The 18,328-nt window shown below is 37.4% G+C and overlaps 1 protein-coding gene across 24 annotated transcripts in view; it reads right to left on the reverse strand.

The window, feature by feature from the left end:
* Positions 1-16,782, reverse strand: part of COA1 (cytochrome c oxidase assembly factor 1) — a 116,161-nt gene extending 99,379 nt beyond the window's left edge. For 12 of the 24 annotated variants that reach the window (XM_073239108.1, XM_073239101.1, XM_073239088.1 and 9 more), the window contains exon 1: positions 16,628-16,782. The gene's annotated coding sequence lies outside the window, so the exon portion shown is untranslated. The remainder of the gene's footprint in view (positions 1-16,627) is intronic. The other 12 variants (XM_073239104.1, XM_073239095.1, XM_073239094.1 and 9 more) reach the window with 3 other exon arrangements.
* Positions 16,783-18,328: the final 1,546 nt, after the last annotated feature.

An 18,328-nucleotide genomic window follows, 5' to 3' on the forward strand; every position in this document is an offset into this window, starting at 1 on the left:
AAAAACTATAAGACAGTAACAAAAGAAATTTAAGGAGATGCAAATAAATGTAAATATAGCTCATGTTCATGAACTGAAGACATAATATTGTTAAAATAGCAATACTACCCAAAGCAATCTATAAATTCAGTGAACTCCTTATGAAAATTCCAATGGCATTTTTTTACCAAAATAGAAATAACAATTCTAAAATCTGTATGTAACCAAAAAAGATCCAGATAGCCAAATCAATCCTGAGGAAGAAGAGCAACTTCTTAGTTTCTAACTATATTACAAAGATATAGTAATCAGAACAGTATCAAACTGGCATAAAAACAGATACACAGACCAATGGAACAGAATAGAGAGCCCAGAAATACACCAACACATATACAGTCAACTGACACTTGACAGGGAAGTCAAGAATACTCAATGAGGAAAAAATAGTTTCTTCAATAAATGTTGGGAAACTGTATATTCACATGCAAAAGAATGTAATCAGAGCTGCATCTTCTATCACTCACAAAAATTAACCTAGAAATGGATTAAAGTCTTAAATTTAAGCCCTTAAACTATAAAACTCCTAGAAGTAAACAGAGGAGAAAAAGCTCCTTGACATTACTCTTGGCCATCACTTTTGATACAACACCAAAAACACAAGCCACAAAAGGAAAAAATCAACTAACAGTACTACATCAAATTAAAAAGGTTCTGCAACAGCAAAAAAAAAAAGTAACTAAAAAAGAAAAGGCAATCTACAGAAAGAATTATTTGCAAATCATAAGATTTAATACCTGAAATACATAAAAAAGTCATATACCTCAAAAAAAAAATCTGATTTAAAAACAGGCAGAGTACTGAATAGACATTTTTCCAAAGAAGACATACAAATGGCCAACAGGTACATGAAAAGATACTCACCATCACTAATCATCAGGGAAATGGAAATCAAAACCACAGTGAGATATAACCTCACATCTGTTAGTGTCTGTCCTCAAAAAAAACAAAACAAAACAAACTACAAGAGATAAGTGCTGGTGAGGATGTGGAGAAAAGTGAACTCTTGTGCACTGTTGCTGGGAATGTAAATTAGCATAGAACTTTGGAAAACAATATGGAGATTCCTCAAAAAATTAGAATAGAACTACCATATGATCTAACATTCCCACTTTGGGTATATAGCCAAAGGAAATTAAATCACTGTCAAAGAGCTATACACACTCCGATCTTCACTACAGCATTATTCACATAGCCAACACATGGAAATAACATATGTGTCAACTGATGAAAGATGTATTAAGAAAATGTATGTATGTATGTGTATATATATATATATATGTATTATGTATACATGCACATACCTATAAAAATGGAATATTAATCAGTCATAAAAACAAGATGGAAATCTTGATGTTTGGGACAACACTGATGGACCTTGAGAGCATTATGACATGAGACCAGGAAAAACATTTAATGTATGATGTGGAACCTAAAAGGGCCAAACTCATAGGAACAATAGAATAGTGTTTGCTACAGTTTAGGGAGTAGGAGAAATGGGGAAATGTTTGTCAAAGGGTATAAAATTCCACTTATAAGATGAATAAATTCTGAGGATCTAATATACAGCATGGTGACTACAGTTAACAATACTGTATTCTATACTTGAAAGTTGCTAAGAGAGTAGAATATAAATGTTCTCACTATATACCCACACACTATTGGTAACTATGTGTGGTGACAGAGGTATTAACTGACCCTACTGTAGTATTCATTTCAAATTATATATGTTGCATATCTTAAACTTTATATATCTTAAATATACAGGTTGTATATCATCACATTACATTATCTTAAATTTACACAATGCTACATGTCAATTATATCTTAATAAACCTAGGGGAAAAAATTTAAAACCTTAAAAAAGAAACAATCTAAATGCCAAGTAAAAATCCTTGTAAAAATTGAAATACTATATTTACATATAGTCATTCTTTAAGTGAAAATTTAAAACATATCATGATTACTTGTCCTGTTCAGTAGTCTTTCATGACAAATAGTCTAGATGTAAAACAATTTCATTAATCTTTCTATTGATTGTGGCCAAATTCACTGTGCATCAATAAGCATCTTCCAGTTGAATGTTAGGGTATATGATGCTATATATAAGCTCTTTCACTTTTTAAAATGATAACTACATCTTGCCTGCTTATTCTGATTTTGATTTTGCCTTTGAAATTAATATTGCTTTTACTAATTCATATTTTATATTAAATTCTCACTTCATGTTGGGAGTATTCCATAAAGACATTCATACTTCCACTTTGGAATTCTTCTGTATTTATTTAAAGTCTATAAAGTAAAAATAAAAACTAAAAATACTGTGCATATTCTGAACTCAAAAACACAGCAAACATTATTCAGTAGTATTTACATACAGAACATTGAGATTTCATAGCAAAGTTACAGTGTTACACAGAACAACATTGTAACTGCCAATTTACAGATTTATTTTGCTCCCAAACTTATTTCCTCAACACCACTCATAGAATTTATACATATACTATGCATATGAACTTAATACTTATTCATAAGAATAGTTCACTGTTAGCAGCAGATAGACCATGAAAACATTTTTATTAGATGGCAACAAATATGAGTAAGATTGATTAGATCATAAAGTTTTTCTCCTAGAAGCTCCTTCTAAGATCCCAGAAATGTGCACCTCTAGTTTCTACTCAGTGTGTCAACATATCCTGTTCTTCTTGCTTTCCACCTTATGTTAATGGAGCTCTCAGAATCAGTGGTTTCTAATAATATTTACTGTTGAGCTTTAATTCTCAAGAAATTTTTCATTCCTTTTTCTGTTTTCCTAACATTTTAATAACTTTCCTCAGGATCTGGGATTTCAATAAACAAAAATTTCCCAAGAAATACTAGGAATGCCTTCTCATATGGAAACGCTACTTGATCAAGAGATCATCTGCTTTGAACATTCAGAATTTGTCATAAAGTGAACAGTGTCCATCAGAAGTTACTTCTCAACAATATTCACCAAATATTCCTTATTGTATTTCCCTTGTATTCAAATTTCCAGATAACCTGGCAATGCCAGCTTGAGCTTTTTGAGGATTTACAGGGTAAATATGATTGGTTTCAGTTTTGCCCTCTGCCAACTTAGAATTCATGAGTCTTGGGTTCTACATTAATTTCCACTCATTCTTGGGCTTTCAGTTTTCCAAATTATATGGTTACTGTCTCCTTTCTCAATCTTCTTGTCCATTGGGTCCTTTTTGCAGTTTTAGTGGGCTTTCAACAGGAAGCAAGATTAGACAAGTCAATCTACTTAGTCCCACAGGAATCACATTTTTAACAAGTATCTTAAGTGATCCTAATGTAGGTGGCCCCAAAATTACACTTCCAAACATTGAACTACAGGATAATCAGAAGAAATACCCAGAATAGTGAATAGAAGTAGAAACAGTTGAGGAAGCTAAGGATGTTTATCAAGGATAAATATGGGTGCCACCACAGCTACTTTAATAGCTCAAGGGCTAATGGGGGAAGGGAAGTTAGGCTTCTTCTCTATGACTCCAAGGAAAACTAGGACCAGTGTGGGGAAATGAAGCCAAAAAAAACTGGCACACGATAGAGAAGTCCTTCTTAACAGACAAAACTATCCCAAAGAGGAATGAACTCCCTCGGGAAACTAGAAAGTCAAGAACAGGTTGCAAAGCTATCATATTTGGGATGCTACTAACAGGAACTAAGCCCTAGATCGTTGTGCAGTACAATTGGCTCCTTTGCAAGGCTAACATACATAAAAACAAATCTAATACCTAATAAATTTGTTAGAAAAATGAAATTACAAAAACAAAGCCATTTTAAGCATACTAAGAGAAAGCTTCCACATATTAAGGATTATCTACACTTGGAATATAATAGGTAATGACTAACTGATCCTAAATTTAAATTTCTTTTTCTCAGTTGGAATGTTTTTTTCCCCACACAGAATCTGCAGTCAGATGTGCATTTATCCCTAGATTTAATCTGGGAAATTGAAAAGTGGCAAAGCCATGAGTTCCTGATTGCTGTGAAAATGACCCTATGAGCTACAAAATTTCATATATTATGAAGCATCTTTTCTTTACCTAAAAGGCACATTGGTTTAAAAATAGGTCTCCCTGCATCTACTCTCCTCATCTCCTTCAATCAAGGAACAAAGAAGACATCAGAAAGGGTGAAACACAATGAACAAGGGAAATGTGGCATGACAGGAGGCCACAGCAGTAAGCCAAGAGGCCAGATCACAGGATGCGGTTGGGAGGGAGGAATGTTGTGGGTCAAGTTAAGCATTTCAGATTTACTCTGAGTATAATGGTAAATAACACAGTTCTTCAGGCAGGAGATCGATGTGATCAGATTTTATATATTCTTCAATGGCTTTTGTGTGAAATATAAAAGGGAAGTATTACTATTTTTGGGCAAACCAATTAGGAAGCAGAATCGACATGAAAGACAATGGTAATTTGAACCAGGATAACAGATGCAAAAATGAAGTCACCACATTTGAGAAATACTACCTGAAAGGTAGAACCACGAGAATGTTAAGAGGTCTTAAAGATGATCCCAGTTATCTTGCATGAGCATCTGGATAAATGGTGGTCCCAGTCCCCTGGGAATATATAGTGCCCAATGTTGAGTTGCTGAAAGAGTAGGGACAAAGGGAATGCCTTTTTGGGTGAGTTGGTTTGAAAACCTATGACTCATCTAAGTGTGAATGTCTTACAAGCACCAGTTCATCATTTCTCACCAAAAACCTCCATTAAAGCTGAAATTCAGGATGCTGACAATCAAAATCAAAATCTTCTGATTAATCCATGTCACCACTTGTGAGGGGTGTTGTAGATGGTGCTCCTACATGATAGAGAAAGCTTCACTATACAACATCTTAAGTCTCACTTACAAGACTTTATGACTCATAGATTCATCCATGAAACTGGAGTTATTCTTGCCACAAATGTTAAACTTAAGGAAATAGTTAACTCATAACTGTGCAAACATTTAAAACCATTTGAAAACAAATATGAAAGTATTAACAAACAAAACTACCCCCAAGAAGTAATGAGCTCCCTTGGGAAACAAGAAACTCAAGAACAGTCTTTTATCCACAGATTGCTTTGCTAGGGATACTAAAACTGTAAGACAGATTTTGGACTAGATCCAAGAAAACCGATTTGAGAGTTAAATGTTAATTCTTAATTAATTGTCCTGTTTTTCTAAAGTAGAAATTTACAATTATTTTCCAGCTAACAAGCAGCAGCTGATTTTTATGTCCTATTATAGCACAACACTGCCACCCTTTGGAAGACATCACTCGCACAATGTCTTTATTCGGAGTCAAGACTGGGAGTTTCCCAAAGAAAATGAAAAGGGATTGTGTTGATTTGTTCTTTCTAGACAATCTACTTGGATAAAAACCACGGATGCCCTGGTGTTTGAGCTGCTGCTACCCCTTGATTGCCTGGCTCTGGTGGCTGGGGCCTGCGGGGGTGGGGAGGCCTTGTGTTTCTGGGGTCCCATGGGAATGTAACAATTGGAGAGCTACTTCTTGGCAGGCTACCGCCCCCAGGACACTACACAGAACTGACAGTGGACTGAAACATATCCCCAGCCTCTCTGGGAAAGAAGCCTACTTGCCTGGGTGCTTTGGCCTTGGAGCAGGCATCAGGTTTGACACACATCTAGAGGCTACAAAGGCTCTCTTAGAGAGCTCAGGCTGTGGGATGCCATTTTTGCACTCTGCCTCGCTACAGCACACCAATGTCTCAAAGAAAGGAGCTGGTACACTTGACTGGAACCCCAATTCTTGGGTCTACTGTCCAGGTGACATCTCCAGATCGCATGACTCAGGGTCCCACAGGATTGTACATATTTGCATTCTTTAAACGCTGTTGGGTGAAGATCTAGCTTCCAATCAGCCTGAATTTAAGTGCTGAGATCCTTCCCCTGGGACCCTGGTTTCACTACACCCTCCGCTACGGTATTAAAAATAAGCAGCCAGGACAATCACAGAGGTTTGAAAAACAACCAAGACCTAAGGCAGGGTTGAATAAGGATCATATCCTGCACAAGGCTAACCTTCAAGATGGGGAGAAGAGGCTATTTCATCTATTGCATAGAAATCAACACAGAGAGTGAAGCAAAATGAAAGAACAAAAGAGTATGTTCCAAACAAAAGAGTAAGACAAAACTTTAGGAAGAAAAACCTTAATGAATTAGAATAAATAATTTGTCTGATAAAGAGTTCAAAGTAATGGTCATAAAGATGCACACCAAACTCAGAAGAATGGATGAGCATTGTAAGAACTTCAACAGAGATAGAAAATATAAGAAAGCCCTAAACAGAAGTCACAGAAGTAAATATATAATAACTGCACTGAAAAATACAACAGAGGGGTTCAACAGCAGACTAGATGAAGCAGAGGGTAGCTATACTTACATCAGGCAAAATAGAATTCAAAACAAAGACTGTAATAAAAGACAAAGAAGGGGAGGGAGCAAAGGGAGGGTGGGCTGCACAACACAGAGAGGACAAGTAGTGACTCTACAACATTTTGCTAAGCTGATGGACAGTAACCGTAATGTGGTTGTTAGGGGGGACCTGATATAGGGGAGAGCATAGTAAACATAGTATTCTTCAGGTAAGTGTAGATTAAAAATTAAAAAAAAAAAAGAAAGAAAGAAAGAAAAGGGGGATTACTCCTTAACAGGATAAAACTATTGGTAAATCAAAGATCAACGCATGCTTTAAATATCCTTAATGTTGATCACTTAAAGGGTGTCAGATGATCAGCTATGGAGGTACTCTTTTCTGATAATATTCCTTTCTCTTAATTAAAAAAAAAAAAAAAAAAGCAGTTACTGTGTGCTGACCTCCAATGAGTTCTGCACAGTGGTATAGAGGGCATGTCAAAGTGTGGGCAAAGGGTCTGTTTGTTTCTACGCAGAAGATCAAGGCCTAGCTTGGATACCCAGAAAATGAACTAAGATACGATATGAGGAGGAGCTTCCGGCATCAGCACTCTCTGGAGGACTCGTGCCGGGGGATGATCATCAAAAAGCCTCCACAGGGATCCGGACGATGCTGCGGTTGTGGCTGCATCCAGCCCACCGTCTCCTGGACTTGCCATAAGAAGGAGGAGGGAGATGTCTAGGCTGGCATGTGCATACAGTGAGACAACGAATTTGACTGGATCTGTACTGTTGGAACTCAACCAGGAGTTGGGAGGGGTGCAAGTTGTAGCACCCCAAAATCTCATGACTATAGACTATCTATGGTTAAAAGAACATACGGGATGTGAACAGATCCCAGAAATGGGCTGCTTTAATTTGTCTGATGGTTCAAGTACAGTTGGAAAATATCCATCATATCATAGATAAATTTTCACAAATGCCTAGGGTGCCTAAATGGTTTTCTTGGCTTCACTGGAGATGGCTGGTAATTATAGATTTGCTTTGTTTATGTCACCGTATTCCTATTATGTTAATATGTGTGTGCAAATTAGTTAGTAGTTTAAAACCTATACATACTTAAGGTACTATACAAGAAGATATGTCAAAGAAATAATCAATCCTCCCAAGTTTCCTTCATATGCTACATCTATAGCTTTTCTTCTTCCTTCCTAATTACAAACCTTAAATAGAATTCGTGCCTCATATCGAATTTACCGAGTATCATAATTCCTCCAGGTGATAAAGATACCTCGAGACAAGTGCTGGGCATAGAAGCCACAGGGCATAAATCTGCAAAGAAGTAAAAAGCTAACCTTTGCAAACAATATGGCTTCTCTCTCACTTACCAACTTTACATTTCCCTGTATGGCCCCGGAAGATGACTGGTTAGCCAGAGACGGGTAAGATTCCTCAAGGGAGGAACAACCTAAGACAGGCACAGTCACAGGGGGGCCATCAGGTGAGAATTTGGGGATCAACAGAGGTGAGGCTCAGAACCTCACCCCCCCTGCTTTGAGAGAAATCTTCTGCATCCGTGGATGTCTTGCTGCCCTTGTCTAGCCTGGATTAATACTTAGTCCATAGGCACACACCTGATCATCTGATCATCTACATTTGCCTTCTTAGAGCACTAAACTATGTTTTCTACCTTTATCTTGCATCTACCTACCACTTCAGCATTTTATTAAAAATAAAAATAATAATAATAATAGGAGAAATGTGGAATCAACATATAAATCAAGTACAAAAATCAAATGAATATTCATATTTGACCTGATGGTTTATAGGTCATATTGCATGATCAAAACCGAAAGTTTCTGTGATGAATGCCCTTGTACTGTTCACCATGTAAGAATTTATTCACTCTGTAAGAATTCGTTCACCATGTAAGAACTTGTTCGTTATGCTTCAGAAGATTGGAGACTGACGAGAATTAGGCTTGAGATGGATTAATGATTGTACATTGAGCATTGACCCCCCTATACTGAATTTTATTGTTGTTAACAACCATTTGATCAATAAATATGAGAGATGCCCTCTCAAAAAAAAAAAAAAAAAAAATCAAACGAATAATCATAATTGACCTGGTTATTTATAGTTCATGATGCGTGATCAAAACCGAAAGTTTCTGTGATGACTGCCCTTGCACTGTTCACCATGTAAGAACTTATTTAAAAAAAAATAAAAATAAAAAAATAAAACTGGTTTTATTAGAAAAAAAAAAAAAAAAAAAGCAGTTACTGTGTGCTGACCTCCAATGAGTTCTGCACAGTGGTATAGAGGGCATGTCAAAGTGTGGGCAAAGGGTCTGTTTGTTTCTATGCAGGAGATCAAGGCCTAGCTTGGATACCCAGAAAATGAACTAAGATACGATATGAGGAGGAGCTTCCGGCATCAGCACTCTCTGGAGGACTTGTGCCGGGGATGATCATCAAAAAGCCTCCACAGGGATTCGGACGATGCTGCGGTTGTGGCTGCATCCAGCCCACCATCTCCTGGACTTGCCATAAGAATGAGGAGGGAGATGTCTAGGCTGGCATGTGCATACAGTGAGACAACGAATTTGACCGGATCTGTACTGTTGGAACTCAACCAGGAGTTGGGAGGGGTGCAAGTTGTAGCACCCCAAAATCTCATGACTATAGACTATCTATGGTTAAAAGAACATATGGGATGTGAACAGATCCCAGAAATGGGCTGCTTTAATTTGTCTGATGGTTCAAGTACAGTTGGACAATATCCATCATATCATAGATAAATTTTCACAAATGCCTAGGGTGCCTAAATGGTTTTCTTGGCTTCACTGGAGATGGATGGTAATTATAGATTTGCTTTGTTTATGTCACCGTATTCCTATTATGTTAATACATGTGTGCAAATTAGTTAGTAGTTTAAAACCTATACATACTTAAGGTACTATACAAGAAGATATGTCAAAGAAATAATCAATCCTCCCAAGTTTCCTTCGTATGCTACATCTATAGCTTTTCTTCTTCCTTCCTAATTACAACCCTTAAATAGAATTCGTGCCTCATATGCATTGTGTATTTATAAAGGTAAGAACTTGTTCGTTATGCTTCAGAAGATTGGAGACTGACGAGAATTAGGCTTGAGATCCAAAAAGACACATTTGTAAATATTTATGCACCCAAAAGAGGAACACCTAAGTACAGAAAGCAAATATTAACAAACCTAAAATGAGAAAAAGACAGGAACACAATAACAGTAAGGAATTGAATAGCCCAGTTACATCAATGGATAGATCACCCAGACAGAAAAATAATGAAGGAAACACTGACTTTAAATGACATGTTAGACCAGATAGGCTTAACAGATATATAAAGAATATTCCATCCAAAAGTAAAAGAATACACACTCTTCTCAAGTGCACATTAAACATTTTCCAGGATAGATCATGTTAGGCCACAAAGCAAGCCTTAACAAATTTTAGATTGATTTCATCTCAAGCACCTTTTCCAATCACAATGTTAAGAGACCAGAAATCAATTATAAGAAGAAAACTAGAAAATTCACAAATATGTGGAGACTAAACAACAGGCTACTGAACAACCGATGGGACAATGGTGAAATCAAAAAATATGAATGAAAATGGAAAATACCCAAACTGATGGGATATAGCAAAGGCAGCTCTAAGAGGGAAGTTCTTACATATAAATGTACAGAAACAAGAAAATGGTGAAATAACGAACCTAACTTTATACCTCAAGGCACTAGAAAAACAAGAACAAAGAACTAAGTTAGTAGAAGAAAGAAAATAACAAAGACCAGAACAGAAATAAGTCAGAGACAAAAAGAGACAACAGAAAACATCTATGAAACCAAGAACTGATCCTTAGAAAGATAAAGAAAATTGACAAACTTTTATTTACACACCAAGAAAAAAGAGAAAAAATTCAAAGACAACATAGAGATGGCTAAGAAGTACATGAAAAGATGCTCAACATCACTGATCATTAGGGAAATGCAAATCAAAACCACAAAGAGCTATCACCTCACATTTGTTAGAATGGCTATTATCAAAAGACAAGAAATAACAACTTTGACAAGGATGTGCAGAAAAGGGTGCCCTTGTGCTGCTGGGAATGTAAACTGGTGCAGCCACTATGGAAAACAATCTGATGGTTCCTCAAAAAATTAAAAATAGAACTACTACATGATCCAGCAATTCATTCCTGGATATTTACCCAAACAAAACAAAAACACTGACTCAAAAAGTTACATGCACCCCCCCATGTTCAAGGCAGCATTATTTACAGTAGCCAAGATATGGAAACAACCTAGGTGTCCATCAACAGATGAATGATTAAAGAAAATGTGTTATATGTATATACAATGGAATGTGATTCCACAATAAAAAATGAAATTTTGCCATTTGTAACAACATGGATGGACCTTGAGGGCATTATGCTAAGTGATATAAATCAGATACAATTGCATCAAAAAGAATAAAAATCCTAGGAATAAATTTAACCAAGGACGTGAAGAATAGAAAACAAGAAAGAAAGCCCATGTATATGTGATAAATTAAGAGAAAAACAAATACCATATTATCTCACTTATATGTGGAATCTCAAAAAAAATAATAAAACACCAAACAGAATACAGATAACACACTGGTGGCTGCCAGAGGGAGTGGATGGAGGTGGGCAAAATGAGTGAAGGGAATCAAAACGTACAAACATGCAGTTTTAAAATAAGTTCTGGGGATGTAATATATGGCACAGGGATTATAGTTAATAATACCGTATTGTGTATTTGAAAGTTTAGGGGAGTAAATCTTAAAAGCTCTCAAGAAAAAATTCTGTAATGATGTATGGTGACAAGTTAACTAGACTTACTACGGTGATAATTTGCATTTATGAAAACATCAAATTTATTATGTTGTATAGTTGAAACTAATGTAATGTTCTACGTCAATTATACCTCAATAAAAAAACATTAGTACAGAGAAAAGGCAGGGATGCAACCTTACTGCTTCCCAAAATAAAAAGCACAAAACTGACATTTTACTTTTTGGTTTTGGTTACTTGAGTGAGGGAAAGGTGGGACCAAGAAGAGATAACAAGTTTTTGAGATCAGGTGTGTATCCCGATTATAATGGTATTTACACAAATCTATGCATGTGCTAAAATTCATAGACCTATAAAGCAACAGCAATAGTCCATTTTACTATATGATAATTCTTAAAAGAAACATACAGAATAAATACATGAAAGTACACAATGCTCTATATTTACAGAAAGGAAGAAAAATCATAAAAGTTAGAAGGCAAAAGTATTCCAAGGAAATTCAATAGTTCTGCCATTATAACCCAAAGGCCCAAGGCCCAAATAAAATTAGACAGGTCCTCATCTGACACAAGCATGTTGAAATATTTAAATATTGACTTAGAAGTGTTTCCAACGGCTATCAATGTACAAGAGAAGTAAATCACTTCATCCCCAGCCTAGACAGGTCTGATGAAAGGTAACAACCTACTACTAAAAACCAGGAAGCAATATTCACTTTTGAAATTCTAGTAACCTCAAAAGAAGTCCTATAAAAGCATTTTTATGTGACTGTGTTTTGTCTGCCTCAAAAAGCTGTGGCATAAACAGGCCAAGCTGGGTACTCGGCATCTATGTAATCTTGGTATTTGCTGGGTGCTGGGCAAGACACATATAAATCTAAGTTATATTAAAGTTCTAAGGGGTTGGAGCATCTAACTCCATCTGGGGACCTTTCCCAGTGCATCCGCAGATGCCAGGTGCCATAAGGTACCAAGAGCCCCCAGGAAGACAGATGACCAGGTGAGAGCCCAGATGACAAACGGATGCAAACTGAGAGCAAAAGACATATTAACACACTTGTCCCTCCTGTCTCTCCTGATAATATGCTTGCTGTTTACTATGTGGTACAAGCTGTTAATAGCGATGAGGGAATACTAAAAAATGAGTTTATGAAAGATGTTGCAACTGGAGGGGGTGCAGAGGAGGGAAGGTCTGGCAGGCAGCATGACATCTTAGTTTTTCTAAGATTTGGCTGAGCATACTGTTGTCCTGTTTTTCTACATTTCCCCATCGATCTTTGGGAAGCCACAGTTATTGAGAGGGATCCCAGTATTCACAGCTTACAGTTCCAATATCAGGGAAATGGCTGAAAAAATGGTACAGTAATAAAGAATAATGTTAGTCATTTCCCATCCCTTGCTAATTAATGACATGATATCTTTGCACTGGGGGAGGTAAATCTGCCTGTTAGAAGCAGCAGTATTCACAATGTGAAAATTGAGAAGGAAACCTCACTAAAGTGGAATCAGGAGGCCAGCAGGAGGAGCTCTCAACACCCACCAATCCTTGTCAGTTGCAGACCCACCAGAATGAAGACACTCTTTCCAAGTCATACAGTTTTAGCTACTTAACTATCCAGCAAGAGAAAATATTTATCTGCCTCCTTCCCTCACCCTCCACAATCTGCAGCAATAGCCCAGCCAATGAGAGGCTATCATATATGGGACACCCAGTTTCTTCCAATTCCCTCCCAACTCTGCCCTTTCCTCTGTAAAGCAGCACTCCTCTCCTTGGTTCTCCAGACATGCCTATGGTTTTGCCATAGCTTCTTGTCCCAAACTGCAATTCTCTGCTAGTCCCTCATAAATCCACTTTTCTGGAAAAACAACTAACAGTTTTATTTTTAAGATTAACAAAAGCATACCAAAGTATTTGTCAAAGCATCCACCACACAGCAAAATGGTAACAGAGGAATCCAGACTTTTAAAGGAACTGTAGGCAAAGCCATCTCCATTTTAGGGTCTGCCATAATGGGTAATTTGCCCCTAAAAGACTAACACAGAACTAAGAGAAAAAAAAAAACCCAAGAGCTTGGACCATAAAGAAGTTTAGTATTTGGGAAAGTAACCTCCCAAGTAAGCCTTTTATTTAATCTGAATTCAAATAATTTTAAAACTCGAAGACCTCTAAGTCCAAGACAAAAACTATATTCCTTCATTTAGGAGATGGCTCTTTGAACTTCTATTTTTAGAAAAGTAAATGTGATAAGTGCCTAAATTACAGTTGTTTTAAACCTCATATTTTATGTGAATGAAAAAAACACTGAAGCATATGGGCAGTTCCTCAAAAAATTTAACAGAGGATTACCCTATGATCCAGCGATTCCATTTCTGGGTATACACCCAAAAGAATTCAGATTTATCTGTATGCTAATGTTCGTAACATGCAACTTTTTCTAGGGAGCTATGGTATACAGCTTTCCTCAATTTCTCAAAATGTTCAAAGACCCTAAAAATATTTTAATTACCACTATCTTTAAAACAATGAAATGAGAAGAACAAATACCAAAATAATGTTAATAGGATTTTATAAAACTATTATCTCCAGCATTCCCCAAACAAAACAGATTTGACACATTCAAGCTCTGCACACATAAATTCTTCAAAGAAACTTCTGCTAGCATGAGATAAGTATCTATTTGGTAATCAACTATCAAATACAGCTCTCACAAATCTAATGCAGTAAAATATTCCTTTAAACATGACTACAAGAATAAGGGAGTAACTTAAAGGAGTCTGTTGAAAATAGAAAATTAAATGAACCAAGAAAGCTGAAGCAAATTATAGCATATTTTTCAAAGCAGAGAGATAGGGATGTACTGGTGTCTAAAACAATAACTACAAGGTTAAAAGTAATACCAGGGACCAGATGTCACACTAACCAGGGATAGTATATTAGTTTCTCTAACTTCTGCAATTTAAGAACATTTAACTTAAGTATCCAAAACCCCACCCAAAAGCCTTTTAAAGGAAAACATTTAAAATCCTGATTACACCAAAATGGAGTACATTAGTATAGATAGTAAAGGATATATAAAACAAACTTAACAAAAACAGACTGAAAATATCAGTCACATACCGTAACAGTCAGAGGCTTAAGGATCTCTACACAAAGAACTACAAACCAACAGAGAAAAGACAAAATTCAGTAGAGAATGGATAAATTATATAAACTATTTCCCCCTCCCTCCTTTTTCGTATCTTAAAATGCTGCTGCTCACAGGTTCTTCACAGCATTTTTTCCTGGCCCTAGTACTTCACACATCTAAGTTGCTGTGCAATTCACTCTCTGAATTAGCCTACAGATTTTTAACACGGTCTCTAAAAAGAGTAAAAATTAACCTCAGGTGCTTTCATTTAAGGGAGCTGCATAAAAGAATTTTCTTAATCTGTAAGAAAAGTCACATATCTGATAAGAGAATTGTATCTCGCATGTTTAAAGAATTCTCACAACTCAGTGATGAAAAGAACCTTATCTAAAAATGGGTGAAGTATATGAATAGATGTTTTTCCAAAGACATACAAATGGCCGAAAGCACATGAAAAGATGTTCAGCATCCTTAGCCTTCAGGGAAATTCAAATCAAAACCACAATGAGACACACTTCACACCCAGTAGTATAGCTAGAATAAAAAAATTTAAAAAAGAAACAGATAATGACAGTGTTGGTGAAGATGTGAAGAAATCAGAACCTTCATATACTGCTGATGGGAATACAGTATGATGCAGTTGCTTTGGAAAACATTTTGGCATTTCTTCAAAATGTTCGATGTAGAGTTACCACATGACCCAGCAATTCTACTCTTAGGTATATAGCCAAGAGAAATGAAAACACACTGTTCACACAAAAACTTCTATATGAAACGTATACAGCATTATTCATAATAGCCAAAACAATCCAAATGGCCACCAACAATGGATAAACAGTAGTATATCCATACAACGAAATACTGTCCAGCAATAAAAAAGAATGAAGTACTGATACATGTCACAACATGGATGAACATGAATGTTAACTGAAAGACAACAAATCAAAAAAGACCACATATTGTGTGGTTTCATTTATATGAGTTGACCAACAGGCAAGGAATAAGGTGGGATAGGAGGGAAGTCATCAAAGACTGCTAATGGTTACAGGGCTTCTTTTTGGGGTGAGGAAAGTGTTCTAAAACTGATTGTGCTCATGGCTGTACAACTTTGTGAATGTAGTACATATCAATGCACATTTTAAATGGGTTAGTTAGTTGTGTTAACTATATTTCAATGTTATTTTTTTTAAAGACCTGTAGAATGCGTATCTTTTTCCTTTTTTTTCATTATATTCCCAGCTTCTAAAACAATACCTGGCAATATTAGGAGTTCAATACATTCTGAAAAAAATGGAAAAATAAATTTGAAAATGTCGGTAAACCATTATAAAATTTGTCATATCCAAAGTAATGAAATTACTGCAGGTTGGCCTAACAGAAGCATGTGTATACGTAGGTGTGCTTTCCATGAAAAGTCTGTAAAACTCAGAAGCAAGACACTGAAGGGTCTTAAAGCCAGGCTAAGGCATTTATATTATCCTGATCCAATGGGAAAGTAAGATTTTAAGCAGAGGAATAATACAATCAGATCTGTTTCAAGTCTGCAAAGTGGAAGTAAAGAGTTAATTCTTTCCAAAGGTGAAGTAGAGTCATAAACACCTAAGAAATAGAACTACCCTTCAGGTGAGAAGGGGAAGAGTCAAGGAAGGTACGAGGGGAAGCAAGTATCAAAATATAAAAATCTTGGTGGATTTCCAAAATTACACACAGCACACCACACACACACACGCGCACACGCGCCGTCGCCCACACTGAAAATCACTTTCATAGTCAGCCTTTGTATGAAGGTCAAGTGTAATGGGGACAAAAATTACAATGACCGCTGAGCCATAGAGTTATTTTTTACAATCATTTGGGTACGATCCTCCTCGGAGTGTTTCAACTTAGGAACATGAACAAAGTGCCCCCAACTCTTCACAAATGTTTTCTTGACAAAGCTCAGCGAGACTGCAGGGCAAGGCCATCGTCGTCTACCCACGTTCTCACACTCCGGGATGAAGGGGACAGTCTGGCTCATCTCAAGGCGCGGAGCCCACCAAGGGTCCCCTGGCGCCAAGCACGCCATGGAGGAAGGTCGCGCGACACGGCGAAGGCGCGAGCCGCCAGGAGGTGACCCCCAAGGGGACTCCCCTTACAGCAGCCCACCCCGCGCGGCCGCCGGACTGCGGGAAGAAACGCTTGTGAGAGTAGGAGATACCTGGATTCTTTCTCCCGGGGGAAATCTAACCTGCTAGGAACGACAGTACCATGCCGGAGCCAGGGTGAACTGCCCTTTCAGCCGTGAGCAGCGGCTGCAACTGGGTGACCAGCGCGCTCCGCTAAGAGCAAGAGACACCCCCAGGAGCAGTGGAGACTTCCGGCGTGTCCTCCTCGCGGGGCTAGAGTGTCGAGTCGCGCGAGCCGCTGGCGAAATGCGGCCCAGCGCCCCCCAGGGGCAGATCCCAGACAGAGACGACCTGGGCCGCCGGACCGCCGCCTTCTAAACGCTCGGAGTCGTGTTCCCAAGGGGTTAGGCGACTCAAAGCCCGGCTTTTTTGTTTTCTGTGTCCCGTTAGTCTCCAACATACGTCCAGTCCAGCAGCGCCTGCCGAGAAAATTTAAACCACCGGTAGCGCTTCATGTGTAGCGCTTCATAGCTGGCGCCTCAACTGACCTCTGAGGACACAAAACCACGGGCCATTTGAGCCCTACTCGCACTGAGGTCCATTTTGCCCCATTCGGCTGCGAAATTTGGCAACACAATTTTCTTTTATTCACCAAACACTTAATAATGCCTCCTGTGCTCCGGAGAATGCAGGGATAAAAAAGAACTGTAATGGTTCTCATGGAATGTAGCAGTAATATGGATAATAATGGTATTTACCTCATAGATTTGTTCTGAGGATTAAAGCACTTAGAATAGTGTCTGGCACTTTGTAAGTGCTCAGTAAACGTTAGTTATTTTCATCTTGATCATTCATTGCCATTATTACCACCGTTATCGTCGTCACTTACGTTTTTAGTGTCAAGCTTGAAGTCCAAGCTTTCCTCTAAAAGCAATGCATCTCACTTTATCAAAGCAGCCTTTTGTTAAATTACGAATCCCCAGAATAGTTCTTTTATGAAGAATTAATCGAAACTAATCAGATTTTGAGGCACTTGAAGTACAGGACTATTTCAGTGGTTTCTTAAACAGAGGAAATGAAATAAAATGGGCATTGATTGAGTAATCATTGATCTGACATTGACTATTGACTTCTTAAATTTCTGAAGAACGAGATCAAGATTGAAATGCCCTTGGAGTGTATCGATTGCCAACAATATAAATATGTACCATCGACTTGCTTTAATTGTACTCTGATGTTATAACCTCTTCTCCCATTTTATGCCTCTCTTTATGTGTTTTCTTATGTTTCCTTTTTGCTTTTAAGAGAGATCCATCTTTTATATCTCCAGTATCCCTTTCCTCTTCATTAGAGACTTCTAAATCTTAAAAGTTAAAAATCAAAAAATAAAGACATAAGAAATAAGAACCTTATTTATTTAATTCTAACCTGAAATTTATTAAATACCTTTGTTTTCTTTGTAGACTTCTGAAGCTTCTTTTCTAATGTCTTTGAACCATTTGCTTTACTTTTGATCTGGTAGTTAGGTATTGGGCATCTTCGGAGCTACTTCTTTTCCTGCTTGGTCTGACTAAAGGTAAGTTGGATGCTTCAGCTCTTTCCCATTTTTCCTTTTTCTTGGAGGGTGGCTTTTGGGGTTCAGTTATCTCTACTTTGGAGCCCTCAGAAGCAGTACTGTATCTTTTCTGTTTACAGATGCTCTCCTTGCTTGTGTCCACATTTAACTCTTTGATCTGGATATTGTCTTCCTTTTTCATTTGGCCTTTCTTCTTCTTTCCCTTTTCTTCTGTAAC

This window comes from Manis javanica, chromosome 6 (assembly GCF_040802235.1).
Source record: "Manis javanica isolate MJ-LG chromosome 6, MJ_LKY, whole genome shotgun sequence".
Lineage (NCBI taxonomy): Eukaryota > Metazoa > Chordata > Mammalia > Pholidota > Manidae > Manis > Manis javanica.